This window comes from Protomyctophum bolini (assembly GCF_963924005.1).
Source record: "Protomyctophum bolini genome assembly, chromosome: 19".
NCBI classification, from domain to species: Eukaryota; Metazoa; Chordata; class Actinopteri; order Myctophiformes; family Myctophidae; genus Protomyctophum; species Protomyctophum bolini.
The window spans coordinates 24890667-24907922 of NC_137880.1; the positions used below are offsets into that span (position 1 = coordinate 24890667).

A 17256-nucleotide genomic window follows, 5' to 3' on the forward strand; every position below is an offset into this window, starting at 1 on the left:
TTGTTCAAATAGAATAAACAGAAAATGTATGCATTTAAATCTCTTTAATTGCCACTCAATATATAAATCGGCACATCCACATGATGCTGTCAAGTGATGAGCTGAGAATGGAGAACGCAAAAACCTTGCAGTAGAAAGAAGATCGCATAAGCAACAATGGTATTTAGTTCTTCTGCCAGTGTGAACATTATGCTTATGCATTTGCACGCACTGGCAAGTGAGAGGCGCTGTAGGGCTTGTATGGAAGGAGAAAAAAAAGCAAAGTGAAAGGGGAGGAGCGCTATCGGGGAGAGAGTAAAGTAGCCACACGGTGTTGCCAGTACGTCCAACCAAAGAAGCATTCGCTTGCATCTCGGAGGAGACGCAGATAAAGACGCTCTCTGACTGCTGCCTGCACCCCCTTCTCCAACCTCCAGGTCCCGGACGCTCCGCCGACAGCAGGTGACGCACTAAGCCGAGCAAAGACCTGACTGACACTTCCCAAAAAGCTGACACCCTGCCTGCCCGCGCCGTCAGAAAATGTTCTGCGTTTTGCTGTAAAATGCAACGGTCTGGTTTGTGGTACCAGCAACAACACAGCGTTCGTGCATAAACGCGGCCGTACAGAAACAAGGACACGCGCCGTGGGGACAGACAAGACAGCAGCGACTCGGGAGGTAAGAGGACGGTTATTAGTAGTAGTAGTAGTAGTAGTAGTAGTAGACCTAGTTGACTTTTTGGTGTAGGTGTATTCATTTCTGACGTGACGTGTGTTGTGTCGTAGGGAGTTTATATTATACGCACCTGTCCTACCGTGAACAGCGTGAATGAATGAATGCGAGGATGTTCACATCAGTACCACGCACGCAGCCGCCCCTCATTTGAGGACCACAGTTTTTACCCAATGATGTGTGTGTGAGAGGGAACCTCACGTTGTGCGCAAGCGCTCCCCACTTCCCGCATGTGCCTCCCCAGTGCATGGTGCCGTGGTGGTTGGTGTTATTAGAAACTAAACATGTTTACTAAACATAGGTTTACGGGAATAATTAGCCCATTAGCTGTCTGAAATAGAGTTGGTGATTAATGTCTCACCATCTGTATGGATCATATGTGTTGTGTAAGCCTAGGCTATACTATATTATTATATTGTGACTGTTCTTGGCTGGTTGTAGGTAACTGTCACTGTCTCAAATAAGTCTGTTATAGATGTCCAAACAATAACATTACATTAGGCTACTCATCACACAGGTCCCATGTGCTGTCACAGTGGTATGTATGGCCCCTCATTTTCTGAGATTTACAGCTGTGTGGTTCACATTCACAATATTTCCCCTTAGAAGGAGCTGTGAAACCATGCAAGCCTATTCTTTAACCCTGAATTCACATTGTCAAGATGCTGGAAGTCACAGATCTTCTGAACTAGGAAAATATAGGCAAAATTGCTTGGAAAGTGAAACTGTTGACCACAAAACAACAGCATTGAAAAACCTGTATCCTATTCTCAATAATAATTATATCATGTTGAATTTGATGTTTTAGCCTAGTCACACGTATGGGTCAGGATCAGTTAAACTCTTCCATTGATGGTGCTGGTAAACCTATCGGGGCTATCGTGAGTCAAGGCCGGGATTAAGGGCTTTATTCCCTGTTGTCCCCGAACAGGCAGAGAAATCTGCACTTGATGAGGTGAGACAATGCGTTTGCTTTAGAGCTGGGATTATTTAGCAGGGTCCGACTCCCATCACCTCATTCTTTAGGAGGCAGAATTGACTCTGCATATTTTGGAATAACTTGTCTGTCAACATCAGCATTTTGCAGCATCAGCGTGTGTGTGTGTGTGTGTGTGTGACTGTGCGTGTGTGTGTGTGTGTGTGTGTGTGTGTGTGTGTATGATCTCCAATATAGGTTTTGAAGACAGGCTCGTAATTTGTCTGTGTTGTTACCATATTTTAAGTGAATGAGATTTATTCAATCAGGGATAACCAGTATCAGTCATCTGTTACAGTGGACTTGGCTTTAGTAGGTCATTTAGTAATACCCCCGTATTTACAGTAATAACAGTGCAGTGTACCTACTGTGCAGTAGCATGGGGGACTTGTTATTGTTAATATGGTCCGCACACAATGATCGCTCCATTCGCTCTGGTGTTTTCCGCGTTACTTGTTAACGATACTGCATTTTCCCAGAACCTAGAATAGAATAATGTTTGGACAATGTTTCTCTTAACTTGGATTTCTGTATACAATTTGAATTATCCAGCTGTAACTCGAGGATAGAAGAGAGACAAATCAAAGTTTAGTATAGCATAATATCAGAAAGCATATCCAGGATGATGTATCATTAGCAAAATACACAATCATGCACTAAAGCTAAATAAACTACATAGATAAACATATAAAAATCACGGCCCCCTCGCACATTAGAAGGACTATATCAGTCACTGGAACCAAAGATCGATGTTTTCAATGAATCTATCATGGTTAAAATTGAGTTTGAAGTTCCAAACATGTTTGGAAGTGAAATATCGTTTTAAGGCAGATTAAATAAGGTCCAATGCTGATGCAAATAGATGTGGTTTTTGTTTACTTTTGAATCAGAGCCGAGCCAGCATCTCAAATTGATTTATTAATTTTTTGATAGAGACAGTCAGGAGAGATTAGCGTTTTGTGATCGTGAGCCCTAGCAGGTGGCTTATACCAGTAGTATAAGCAGACCCTCATCTGAAAATAATTTGTGCCTGGAATCCCCATACAAAATTTCTGTTAATTATTTGAGGGGCCTGCCGCATCCTATATCCTTTTAGTGCATTGCATGTTCACAAACTTTGTCCTACACAAACATTAAATTCCCATTGACAATGAATGGAGAATTTTACGTCATTGTGTTTGAGCAAATAGGCATAGTGTATTTTTGTCCTACATTCCCATTGACAATGAATGGAGAATTCTACGTCATACTACGTCATAGTGTCTGAGCAAATTGGCATAGTGTCTATTTTACGTCATGATGATGTACGACGATAAGGGCGCCACTCACTTCACATGGGTGTGATCCCCCCCCCCCCCCAAGATAGTTTGAAAATAGCAGATCTACAAGCTCAACACATTTGTTTATGTATAGGAGTTGACTAAGGGTGATAAGCAGGAATGTGCAAGAGGGGAGACGATACGATACACTGTACTTGTGTGAAGCCGTGATCCACCTTCGATGCTGATGAGAAATATGCGCTACTAGGGTGTAAAGCAGTCTAGATGCCAGGCTTCCTCCATACATGGTCCTAGAAATTGAGGCAACGTACCTTGAGCGGCGTGAGATAAACATAACGGTGGATAGGCTTTATATGGGCCAGGGTAGCTTTATGTGTGTCAGTTCTTGTGTGTTTTGTATTGTGGAATATCTCTTTCTCGTCAATGTTAGCATGGTCATTGTACTTATCGATTATCTCTCGCAAATCTCTCTTTTTATTGTAACCGTTATATTATATGCACCGAATGGCGATGTTTCTGATGCAAAGAAAGCACAAAAATAACAATTCCAGTTACTTATTGTAATGCTCGTGATTTGTATTTGTTTATAACCAAGATAAAAGACTTGGGACTTTGGTTGTATCGTCAGTACAGTCCATGCTGTAGGCCAGGGTGTTATCAGAATTGGTTCGGGGGCAAACAAACGGGATGAGCTTCTAGATTCAATTTGTTTAGTTCTGCTGTTTGGTGGATTTAGTTTTACTCCTCCCGTAAGGATATTTAGTATTGTTCCAATATAAAATATGCAGAAAAACAAAAAATAAATGAAAGTAATATAGCAATATAATATGCAATATAATATATTACTCTTAATACATATTATCTTAATAGTAAGATAAATTATTACTTTTTAAAGAAGTAATACATAGTAAGTAACATAATTACTCTCCTAAGTGATATTGCCCAGCACTGTTGAGACACAGAACAATGGGCCGTAGGACTAATGTGGGCAGCCCCAGAAATTATGAGATGATATTACGCAGAAAAAAGTTCACATACTATATAAACACGTGATTATGAATCCCACCAACGTTTTGGGATAGACCCGCCTGCCGCCTTACCGTGTGTATGATTGGCTCCCGGGCAGGCATAGTTTTACTGAGGTTAGGGTTAGGGATAGTTTTACTGAGAATTAGGGTTAGGTTTAGTTTTACTGAGGTTAGGTTTATGCAAAAACGAGAAGTTAAGAACTGTCGATCACAGCGACTACTGGCCAATCACAGCAGGGCTTTCCTTGAACTGCGGTTGGTTCCATAATAACGTAATATAAACGCATAATAAATTGGAGATTGGTTTTAAACATAGGCTCAGGCTGTGATATGACAAAAATAATGGGGAAAAACATTGAAAGAGAGCAACAGGTGAAAGTGACAAAACAACAGTAAAACAGAGTAATGATCAGCTTGCTTCAACTTATTTTTTTAGACGTGTAATGGGGAGAAATCAAAATAATTGTTAAATATTCAAAATAATTCTCAAGGTGTTATGTAATTATTAAAATGTACATTATTAATCATGATTAATCTGTCATGATGTCATGATAATCATGATTAATCTGTATTAATCATGCATTTTACATTTCCGTTTCAGCTTTTATTATAGATCATTCTGGTCTCAGTCATTTTTAATGAGAGAGAGAGAGAGGGAGGGAGGGAGGGAGGGAGGGAGATTCATTCACATTATAACTTGTCAGCAGAATTGCATTGCTGAGGAATAGCTTGGGTGCTGGACAAGTTTATGTCCTGTCAGCTACTGATATTCACAAACACTTCAACAGGAAATCAACCCATTTAGAATGTTTATATCTAGTATGAAAAGGTCTATAACCATGTCACATTTTGCTACAGTAGGTTAGTGCTGTGGAATGTTTCTGGATCTGGAAACATCTCAATAAAATATCAGTGATTTGTGTGTGCCATGGCCAGCCTAAAATAACAAAGAACTGTGAAATAACCGTTGTTGGCGTCTGTTTTGATGAATTGATTGTTCTTATTAACCCTAAGTTTAATCACAACCAAAGGAATGTTAAGAACATCGTCTGTCCTAGAAGCTACATTATTTTGCCTTGGATACAGTAAATCAACTTGGATCAACAGCAACCATAGTTTATGTGGCATCACTGTTAAAATAACGATTGCTTGCCTTTTTATTTTGATGTTAATTGTGACCAATTGGCTATACAGTTGTTAGAGAATCAATATATTCTAGACTAGGATGTGCCCACACTATTGCCAGTAGGGGTATGGAAATGAGCCAATGATTTATGTGCCTCCATGTTTTTAGTATGCAATCAAAACATAGCTTCTAACCTTGCTGGTTATTGTGGTATCTAGAAAGTGGTATCAGAAATAATTCCTCCAGGGAGATATGTTTAAGAGGAAAGCTTGGCACAGGCCTGTGTGTGTGTGTGTGTGTGTGTGTGTGTGTGTGTACCAATTTACGTGATGTTTGGGCGAAATCTAGGTCTACTGTCCAAAAAATTGTTTTGCACAAAGTGGCCTCCTGGTGGCGCTATAAGAGGTATGGCTGCGATCAAGCCAACGGTGCTGGAGATTAGCTGTCCACAGACGGACGGACGGACACACACACACACACACACACACACACGGGCGGACGTAGTGCAAAAAATACTCTCTCCCCATGCCTTCGGCCTGGTGGAGACAATAAATTGTTTTAGCGGTAGCCAATCCCATATACATTAAGTTGGGGACATGTTTTTTCAAGTATGTAATATTTATATGAGAGATCCCCAAGCGTTATCACATTTTCCCTGGACTTGAGTTGTGTGCGTCCTAGGCTGGGAGTGGGTTGAAATTCTCTTTAAGAAAGAAAGAAGTGACCGGGGAGAAGAAGTTGTTACCATTACGGCCTTTTGTTTTGTTAGCACAACTCCAGCATGGCTCCATTTCCTACAGAGACCAATTAGAGAGAGAACCGCAACCACCTCCTGGCCTGCAGTGGCTGCAAAAGCATAGTCTGTCAAGAAATTGCCTGAGCCCAAATGTAATCTTTACTATCAATAGTGTATTTTGAAATTGTATTTCGTGAGCCAAGTATATATAGCCTGGAAACCAGACGAATCTGCCACAGGAACGAAATAAATAACAATCTCTGGGGAGATTGAGTGAGTTGTGGGTGACCAATCAGAGCCTGCTATTTAAAGTGACACTTTGGAATCTTTTTGTAACCCAAACCCGCCCCTTGGAAATAAATCTTCCACACAGATGTTCTAAACTAATATCTACAAAGTGATATTAGTCTGGCCATGCCAGGCTAGGCAATTTGCAGTGTTATTGAGAAGGTGTCTGGAAGTATTAGGCTGCATCCTCCCCATTTGATTTGACCTCCTGTTTATAAATGGTGCCTGCCAGTCTGAAACATGTGAAAAGAATAATCAGAAATTAACCTCTAATAACAAAAGCTGTCGGCGCCATTTTGTAAAGACAGTTCAGTTGGTTCCATCCATGGTTCAAAGGTGCAGTTTGTTTTTTAGTTTTTAGCTAAAATAGAGTCAACCCCCTTCCCTTTATTGAGTTGCGGTTGTGGTGGTGATATCTTTGGATTAATAATGCTGCTGCTGAATATTTAGCATCGGAGGCTATTACAAAGGGTAATATACTTGCTAATGTAGATAGGGCAAAAGGCCATGAGCGAAAGCCATGACTCCCAAGCTCTTTTGAGATCAGTCAACTATGAAAAGTAGTCTTTTCAGTCGTGGTCTTGATCACAAACGCTGCAGGCGTTGTGACGTTGGTCGTATCATATCACTAAAAGCCTGCAGTTCCATGGTCTCTGAACACAGAGAGCCCTTATCACCAGTTTTCAAACGTTGGTTGGTGCAGTTTAAAAAAGGCCATTGAATTTATGAAATTGAAATGAATTATCAATAATTAAAATGGCATATTATTCGATCAAGGGCTTAAATGAATAAATATATATTTTGAAAATGTGTCTGCTAGGCGTATGTCATTTAATTTAATTGTTAATGGTTGTGAAACTGTGTAATTAAACTGGAATTACAAAATTATGTTTAAATTTCCTATTTAGATTATTCATTGGTTCCACAATTAATGTATTTGACTGTCTATTGTGTTGACTCATTTTCATAAAACCCATGTTCACCAAATATTCTAGGGTCATTTTGTTTTAGCTTATATCTGCACATAATTTATGCTAATATTCATCTGAATCTGCAAAGGTTTGTACATGAAAGGAATTTGACTTGTGTGCTTCCTGAATGTGTGAATGTAGAGACATTCATACATTCCAACAAAGTAAGAAATATAGAAATGTAGCTAAATGTAAAGAAAGTATAGAAATATGGAGAAGTCTGTATAGGAGGGCTCTCAGGGCTGGTTCCTAATGCGTTTGATTAACCATGAATTCCACAAAATTCTGTTTGACTATACTGACTTCACATAACAGTTTTTTGATATAGGCTATTGTCTAGACCCCAGAGTCGATATCAAAGAGCCTAGAGGAAAGCCAGTCTTATTCACTGGATCAGAGAAAGCAAACAATCCGACCAAATTCCTGCTTGATCACAAATTGCTAAAACACACACGCTTTTGTTGAGATCCTATATATATTCTATATTATCCACTCTGGTTGTTTTGCACGTTTACCATTGTGGTAATAATATTTTCCTTTAAGTTTCCTCTTCCAAGAAGCAGAGCCAATGCTACCCCTGGCCCACAATATGCTGCTACTCATTAGGCATTGAGGTAATGAGCTTGCACCAGAAGCCAGGGCCAGGGGCCACACTTACCAGCACCAAGTACCCCATTCCAAATTTATATTTATTTATTTATCTTCAACCCACTGCCATTTCATCTGCTGTTTGGTTTCATGCTGAAAACAATGACAACCTCTATCTTGCCTATTTGATAGGGGAAAATATAAGCCATTGCAATATATTTCCAACAACTATGTCAAAAAGCTCAGGTGCACTTGCCATGTTCGGGGACATGGGTGAGGCTTTGGTTTGGGATGAGAGCCCCTAGAAGGCCTCATCTCCAGGCCCCTGCTGCGGGGCGAGTGTCTCTACAGGGGGCAGGGTAAGCCGTTAGGCCCCACATGATGACATTGCAGATTGGTGTTTGTGTGGGATAGAGGTTAGCTGGGGTTATCATGGAAAATCTCTCCTACCTTCTGGCTCCTCCCGACTTCTTACTCCTTCCCACATTTGTGCCATATTTTTGTTTATGCAGACTCCCATTAAGCCTGGCTACTGCTGTAATTCTGCCCTGAAAGTATTTGACAGCCATAGCTCCCCTGGCATCTCCTTTATAGACCACAGTCACTTTAATAAGGTGTGTTTTATTAGCTTATCTCCAGTTTGGAATAAACATCATACATAATGAAATATAAAATCTATTCTAGGTACGTTGAGACTTGCTGGCCCTTAGGAGCGTAGGGTTTGCGTTATGTAATTTATTTGAAATTGAATAAATGAATCTGTCTGGAAGAGAGGAGAAGAGGGGCTTAAAGATGGGGACTCAGCAAAGAGTGTCATGCTCTCATGCCAGCTACCAGCTAGGCAGACAAGACCATAGATCAGGGGTTCTACCAGCTAGGCAGACAAGACCATAGATCAGGACCAAGACCATAGACCATAGACCAAGACCATAGATCAGGGGTTCTACCAGCTAGGCAGACAAGACCATAGATCAGGACCAAGACCAAGACCATAGCTCAGGGGTTCTACCAGCTAGGCAGACAAGACCATAGATCAGGGGTTCTCAACGTTTTTGGCTGGGGACCCCCGGAAATGCTTTGGCCATGTCTCGCGACCCTCGCCCCGCCCCCCTCCCGACCCCAATATAAATTGACCCCTACAATAACCTTACAATAACCTCATAAATAGATACTGAAACCAGATATAATCATTAAGGAAAATGTATGCAAAACTCTTCATTTCCATTTTCCAGCCATTCAGTTGCAAAAAAAGCTAAAACGTTTAAAAAATAATATTAATATGGAATTGGGAACCCCCCAAAATAATTTAGTAACCCCCCAAGGGGTCACGACCCCCAGGTTGAGAACCCCTGCCATATATCACTGAAAGAACACGCACGCACGCACACTCACATACATACATACATACATACATACGGAAAAAAAAATGGGTACTACATGAGTTCATGCTAGCTCATAAAATAGCAAAGTGTGTTTCGATGCTTGTAAAGTAGATGTCTGCTGCTGTGTGCAGCTGAGTTCTGATCACTGGCTTTTGTTTTGACGTAATTCGGGAGAAGACAAAGTATAATATGTGTCTAACTATAATTTGTGCATGTCTTATCATATCTGATCAGTCAAGTCTCCTGGGCAATATACCTAGATATATATAGAGAGAAAACCTGACAGTCAGCAAACATTAGCCAGAATGGATGCATTTTAAAACATGGAAGAATAACGTTTGCTTGCGTCTAATGATGGAAGATCATTACTCTTCTACTGTAACATAGTTTTCTTTACTGAGACTGCTCGCTCTGCAACTGTGATGCTATAAATCATGATTCTCTATCGATAAATGGATATGTAAATAGACCACAGTTAATGGAAGTATACATAACACTGACTTGCCGCCATGTCTGATTTGCATACTCCCAACAGTGGAAGTTGAAAGGTGGCTCTTGAGTTAAGAGGATACATAAATCATGTATTCGCGTCTGGTGTGATGTGAATCTGTAATTGTGTCCTATTCACAACCTGTTTGCATTAGCCGTATGTATTTTTCCAGGGCCTGGAATGTCATAGAAAGTATTAGGTAACACCATAATGCATGTACTAGAATTCTGATTAATTTCATCATGGCAGTAGACTACCAATGCTCTGCCTATATACTATAAGTAGGCTACCCAGATCAGAGTCATTAGTCTATTTCTTAAATTAATGTACTGCATCTGAAAGTAAATGTGGCTGATAAAGGAAAAGAGGCTGTTTATTTACCGCTTGCTGAAGTGCACTTTTGCTGTCTGTGTTCCAGTCTCCACTCCACTCTCACGTGTTGTTTTGCCGATGCTATTGATACACAGAGAAGCAGTGTGTTCATGAAAAATTGAACGGTACCACATTCATTTAAATATGTTGCACCGGCAGGCTGCACAAATACGCATATGAAAATGGGACAAGTGTCTATTGATATTACCGGTAGTTGCAGTGGGCCAGGAGAAAAATGAAGTAGCATTTACAGCGACATTGCTCATACTACAGTCTCTGTTCAAGTGGAACCATGCTTACTTAACTTTGCTTTACAATCCCCAATTCATTCGTGTGGACTTGAAAGCTGGGCAATTATTGCCTCTATCCTCGGCCAAGGAAATGAACAGTGAAAGTCCTGGAGAAACAAACTCCTGTGTGGAAAGACATAAAGAACAGTGTTTCTAACTTTCTTTATGAACTTGCTGTATATGCTAATGCTGCTGTTAGGTTGTCCCAGGTATTCAAAGGCAGAGCATTTCTGCTAATAAAACCGACCATTAGGTTTGCAGGCGCCAGCCAAAGATGCCATCGTAAAGCTATATTTTGTCATTTCTGGTTGCCTGCAGATGTTTGGTGTGTGATTGTATAGATTTTCTTGAGGAGACATTTCTATTTCTCAATATTAGATAGACCTTATCTGATCCCATCTCGGAACATGAATTTGTTGGCCTTTGAAAAGTGTCTATAGCCTTTTGGATGTTAGTCGAAAAATCTTTGAATGGTGCTACAGCTGGTCAGATGTTTGACATGCTGCCTGACAATAAGGCTGCTCACAATTTCCCGGCAGTTTTCAAGAGTTCTCAGTTGTCACTTTTCCTAGACACTTTTCCTAGACACATAAATCTTCCAAGTCATGTGTTTGAATTTTGAGACTGTATAGGCTCTGTCAAATGAATGGTCCATTTGAAAATAGCCTGACTGGCTTTTTGCCTTTTCAGGATGGAGCCGGTGAGAGGCAAGCCAAGTTTGATTATTAATGGCGGGTCTCTATCTTGCAAGCCCTAATTGGTCTCTGCTGATTGCCAAGCATTTTTATTGAGAAATGACATTAAAATTGATGTATTATGCTTCCAAGTCTGGTTCACAGTTAGATGGCTACTTCAATCAATTGATAATTACAGAGATGATTTATTGCTGGAGTTCTTTTTGACAACTTTACAATAATTGGCCCTTTTTTTTCTCTCTTCGCGGACTGACTGACAGAGATGTGCCTTCTCGAGGAAAAGTTAGTGCTGCACTGTGAAGTACCCATAAAATTAATAAATAAGAAACATGGCCACACATTACACCAAGTTCCACTGTTTAATGATCTCAATTGTAATATGATAGGCTCTACTCTACTGTATCTGGTTTGTTAGATTACAGAGAACATATTAATTATTGAGGCAGTTTCTCATTATAAACGTCATCTGCGGGTGACTTTTGACACAAAGTGTGTGTTGTGCATTATGCATATGCAAATGAATGCTTAAGAGGGAGAAGACACACGGTGAAAATCTATAGGGAGAAGCCAATGAGGTAGTTAATGATGTTGCATTGTGTGGAAGCAATGGAAAAAAACAGCTCTAATTTCATGGCATAGTAAACATTTCTCCTTTGGGGATTTCATGTCATTTCCTAGTAAAGACAGAAAAAGAAAACAGAAGTAGTGACTAAAGGAGCTAAATAAAAATACTCTTATTGTCGATACACCTGTGCGTGCGTGCGTGCGTGCAGTATGCTTACGCATACACATGCCTGTGAGCGGCTGTATTTAATTAGCCCCTTAAAAAGGTCTGCCAACCTAGCTGTTTCCATTCCTCGACAATTATCAATTATCATAATGGACCTTTTTTTCTGGACTCAAACGTGTCTTAATTTTCCAAATTTCAGCTTAAAACTACCAACTCCTTTCCAGGACATTCATGTTTTACAGACCATTAAGCTCAATGTGATGCGTGTCAAATGGAGCTGGAGTCAGCACTGCACAATGTGAGGAATCGGCATTAAATAGCATAGTTTTTGGTTTGAAAAGGTTTCCCTGTCTTCTCTGCCTGAAGCGTAGCGCTCCCTTCCTCCCGTCTGTTTACGCTATTGCTGTTTTATTTTTAAGGAGAGCGGATAGCATGCCATTCTCAAGAATTGTAGAGTTTTTCTTTTGGCAGTTTTTGACAGTATACTCTGACAGGAAAAATAAGGAAACTAAGAAATCTAACAGCACAGCATGCCGGGTCTTGAACCCATGTGATCATCACTGTGTATTCCCAGGGGTAAAATTGGGCCAGAGCTGAGTTCTGCCTCCTTAAATTGCAGCCAATCCTACTGGAACTCAACTCCTGCTCTTACTACTTCAGTACAGCATTTTATGTATTTTTATATTCTCACAATAGAAAATGCTCATACATAGTAAGTAGTAATGATTAAAACTAGGTGGTTGTGAAAATAATACTTTTCCTTATGAATTATTATTACTACATGGGCGAACTTGTAAATGATCCTTACCCCATTGAAGTGCACTGTGTATGCCTATTCCCCTAGCTACAGTATGTGGATCAGGGCTCCCCCTCCTTACTAAACCCAATTTAACCCCTCTGTATTGCCATGACTCTGTGAACCATTTTATCATCCATTAATTTGGATAAAATTACACAAGATGATGTCATTAATCCACAAGGGCAAATTTGGTGATTTGACTTCGATAAAGTAGCAAAGCAGAGATCAACAAGATAAAGAATAATGCAATTAAACTGAGTATAATAGGGTGTGCGTATGCAAATAGGAAGAACTTGAAGATGAGAAAAGAATCTCTACTCTACAGAATTAACTATAGAGTGTGAGTGCACAAATTTTGCAGACCTTAATGTTTTTGTACGCACTATATAAAGTAGCCTACTAATATTTACTGGACTCTTGCTGAAAATCATTATTGATAAAAAGTCACCCAGCAACCAGTGAGATACTTGGCTGCATTGGAGCAGGGAGGCGTTAATGCCTTGCTTGAAGACACTTTAAATTAGTTTTGCTTTTCACAGACTGAAATTGATGACCCTCTCACATGAGTGCTTCTCTAAACCCAAGTATGTTTTAGAAAGGTGCACCCAACAACGGAGTGACAGATCTCTGCCGGTCGTTGCTTTTAAAAAGTTAAATTAACTGTTCCCTTAATTCAGTGCTTGTTGGAATGGGCAGCGTCTATATTACTCATTGAGAGCAGTTTGGTGTTCAGTGTCTCGCTTAACACATTTGATCTCGTTGACAGGTATACTCGTCCTATTAATTTCGCTTAATTCGGAGGTCTTTTCTGATTATCCTGTGAGCGCGATGGGAACATTGGCGTTTCCTAGAGCAAGGATGGACCTCATTTTAGCTTGCTAGCATTGATGCTATACTTTAGCATCCAAGATGGAAGCCAAAAGAGGACGCACCTCAGGTTAGGGTGTAGCAGCTGTTGTTCACCTTCACCCTCACCTTCACTTATCCGTGTCTTCCCTATCAAAGGCTGTTAGCCTAGTAATCACAGGTTTTGTCTGTTTAAGTTATTTCTCTCGCTATTTCTCTTGCTCTCTGTCTCTAGCTCACGAACATACACAACACGTCACTGACAGACTTTCACACAGGAGGGTGATAGAAACACAGCATTGATGGAGAGATTAGCACGTATGAGAAGTTCTGTGTATTAATGAAAACGTGGTCCAATGCAAGCAAGCTGTGCAACATCAAACAAATGTCAAATCTAGTCCTTCCTCATATCAACCAGAGAGTTCCATCACGCTTTGATCTCGCTGCAAAGCGGGATGTTGCCTCCTGTAGTTCCAAACATTGGAACGTCCTCATTGAGATGGAAAGATAACTTCCCCATTCCATTCTTACAATGGGAGTCTATGCTAGTGATGTAACTGAACAGTGCATCTACATTTGAAGATGAAGCATCCAACACAAAGAGACATAAATAATGTCACATTGTATGCAGGTGAAAACACGGCACTTTAAAATCACAAAAATGTGGAATACATGGTCCTCCTGTCCCATAAAACATTTCCACTCTGAGCTGAGGTGGAGACTCTGAGTGAGGAGACTCACAAGACCTCTACAAAAGCTTAATCAACTGTCACAATGCAGGCCCTAACCACAGACAAATGGATGGCACTCGCCATTGAATGATATGTCACCATGACCATTGAGTAGCCTAAATTTAGGCTACTCACATCACAGGTCATAGTGACAAAATATTAAGAGTTTTCAGTGATTTATTGCTGGCCGGCTCAGCCACTCTGAAGTGCCTATTTTTGTGCAGTACCCGTTCATTGCTCGTTATTCTGAATTAAATGTGTTCTAATAAATGAATAATTCAATAAGGCATCACCAAATGCAGTTTTAAGACAAAGTGCAAGGCCCTCACCCTTGGTGAGTAGGCTACACGAGGAACTGAGGCCTCCATGCCATTTACAGAAGGTATTGCTTACTAGTTCGAAGCAGGGTCCAAATGACATGATCGCTGTAGTGGTGCTGCAAGCTGTTTGTGCCCAATTTGTGCTGTGCAGGCATGCACTGTGTTTCTCATTTGTCATTTTAATCATCAACATTAAATAAGACCTAAATAGATAATCCACATTGGTTGCTATTTGGAAATAACATTTAGTTAACTTATATAGCCGTATGTGACCTGTAAGCCCCCAGCTATGCCGTGGCCATCTGTGTGTTTTGCGATTCATTCTCAAATAATTTGAATTTGTGTGAACTTGTATCAGTGCTTGTAAGGCCCACATTTAGCATGCAGGCTTGTTTGATTATTTAGTGCAATAATGCAAATTCTACTATGGTGCGTTTCGTGGCATGCATTGGAAATTGATATAGCCAGAAAAATCGACTAAGAAGAAAACAAAATACGAAACAAAAACTAACAGTTGTTAAAAAAATGAGCCGAGTGGTGCAACTACACTTTTATTGTGATAGTTACTGTACTATACTGTGCTCTGTTCTATACAGTACAGTTTTATTACTTTTATTACTTTTATTAGTTAGTTATACTTTTATTTGTTATAGTGCTCAGTGTGACACACACACACACACACACACACAGAGAAAGAGAGAGATTTAGCGAATGTTTCAAGTTACACTCATTCGAATTGGGGACACAATTAGCTATACTTCACCAATCAACTGCCTGTGGTTTGATGTCCAAAGTTTGTCGCACGCACACACACACACACACGCACGCACGCACGCACGCACGCACGCACACGTGCGCACACACACGCACAGTCACACAGTGGGCCGGTGTCATGGTGCATGGCATGGTGACTTCCAAAGGCTGCCACAGAGGAGTCATCAGAATGCTGCCGTTTGTGAACACCAGCCTTGTTTACTTTCCACAATGGAGGTCTTTGAAATGACTCTTCTCAAACAAAACTCACGCCTTCAGATAATAAAAGAGCTGTGTTAAATTCCAAACATAATATTAGTTAACGTTACGTTTGACCTTTTGGGGGGGATTTTCGTGTTATCAATGTATCGTTTGCTACCACTTTTGCCCTCATAGCATCTTTATTTTCAGCCTTGTAGTTGCTTTGACCTTTTGCATCTCAGTTGTATCTGCTGCTGACCTCCAGTCAGTGTGCTCCCTCCCAGGACAGACGCAGAGCCTGTTATTGATAGGTCTTACCACGGTAGCACACCTCTCTGTGGAGTCATTTGTCTGTTCTGGGGTCCAAAGGATTACACTAATAAATCTCCTGATGGAGATCACTCCTCACCTCAATGGATTTTTGTCACTGCAAGGGTTCGGGGGGGCGGGGGACTGTGTCAGATTCTTATCATGGGGAACAGATGGCGTACAGTACACAGGAATGATTGGGGTCACTAGACTTGAGTGATTTTCAGTGTAACCGCCTTGTCCCATTCAGCTAATGCATGCTGTTCTTGTTTTCGCAGGTGTAGACGGCAATACTCAAAAGATCTAATTTGCCTGTGATGAGCATCCCCATCCACCAGAGCCCTAAGGTACGGTAAGATATCAAATGCTTATTATCTCCATTCTCCAGTCCTGTCCCAATAAGCATTTCATTATGCCTTAGCAAATCAAAAGCCCGGCCTTGAAACACCACACCATCGGTATTCCTTTTGATTACTTTGTTTTTCCTCCTCCTGAAATTGTGTTTTTGAATAATGATGTGATTCTTTTATTTGCTGTCGTTCTTTCTTAGAAATGTAGAAAACAACACTTTTCAGCTTTTAGTACTGCTGAATATTTACAATATCTAACCAGATATACAGTATAATGTTTCTCAAATGCTTGGGCTCCTTGGTGGGGTGGGGGGATTATATATTTAATATATTTATCATGTGCTCCTTGAGGGGTGGTAAATTGATTTAAATAATTATGTTACATCCATAATATCTTTATGTTTTTCCTATTTTGGATGTGCTCCTGTAGTGCATGATCTTCCTTGTGTGGTTGTATTGTTCTCTGAAGGCCTTGACCTGTTTTAGCGGTGGTGGGGGTTGTTGATAAAATTACTTGACACTTCCCAGTGACATTAATTTTGCTCGACTTCATTGCTGTGTCCAGAAAATAACCCAAGTCTGCAAGCAAGCAAGCAAAAAAAACAAACAAAAAAGCAATCGCAGAGCAATTACGCGGTTGGAGTTTGATCTTGGGGTCATTAAGAGATAGGATTACTCGTGGACCGAAGTACTCTAGGAATGCGTGGACCCCTCTGGTGGTCTGTCCACCACTGATGAAATAGAATTGAATTAATGGGGTGGCCTACTGCGGTGGCTGATTAAAACGACACACATCCTTTGATCCCTGAGCGAGGTGACCAGGCCTGAGCCCCAGAGGCACAAAGGGGGCTGGGCCTATATGTGTCAGTCTGTGTGTGTGTGTGTATGTGTGTGTGTGTGCGTGTGTGTATATATATTTATAAATGCGTTTCTTTGTTACTCTTGGCTGTGACCGTCTTGGGTCAGTGCATCACTGATTAACACGACTCATTATGTGAGCTCTGCGGAGAGGTCCAACCCTCATCAGGAAAGCTTCAGGTGCAGAATCGCTGTCTGCTGTATGATCAATGGGCTGTACAAGGCTGTGTGCATGTCACGCTATGTTCTCTCATCCAACGACATTCACTATCCATGGCATGGCAGATGTGTTTCATTGCTGTGTGTTAGAAAGCCTAAATCAATTGAAATCACAACACAGTAATGCATAAAAGGATAAAGAGTAATATTTTCCTACAGCTGGGCATAAATGTGACAAATCCAATCGATCGAAAAGGTACTATTTGGC

At 40.6% G+C, this 17256-nt stretch overlaps 1 protein-coding gene across 1 annotated transcript in view; it reads left to right on the top strand.

The window, feature by feature from the left end:
- The first annotated feature begins 346 nt into the window (after positions 1-346).
- The window catches only part of klhl29 (kelch like family member 29), a 297174-nt gene continuing 280264 nt past the window's right edge, over positions 347-17256 (top strand). The window contains exons 1-2 of the mRNA XM_080791254.1: positions 347-656; positions 15900-15968. The gene's annotated coding sequence lies outside the window, so the exon portion shown is untranslated. The remainder of the gene's footprint in view (positions 657-15899; positions 15969-17256) is intronic.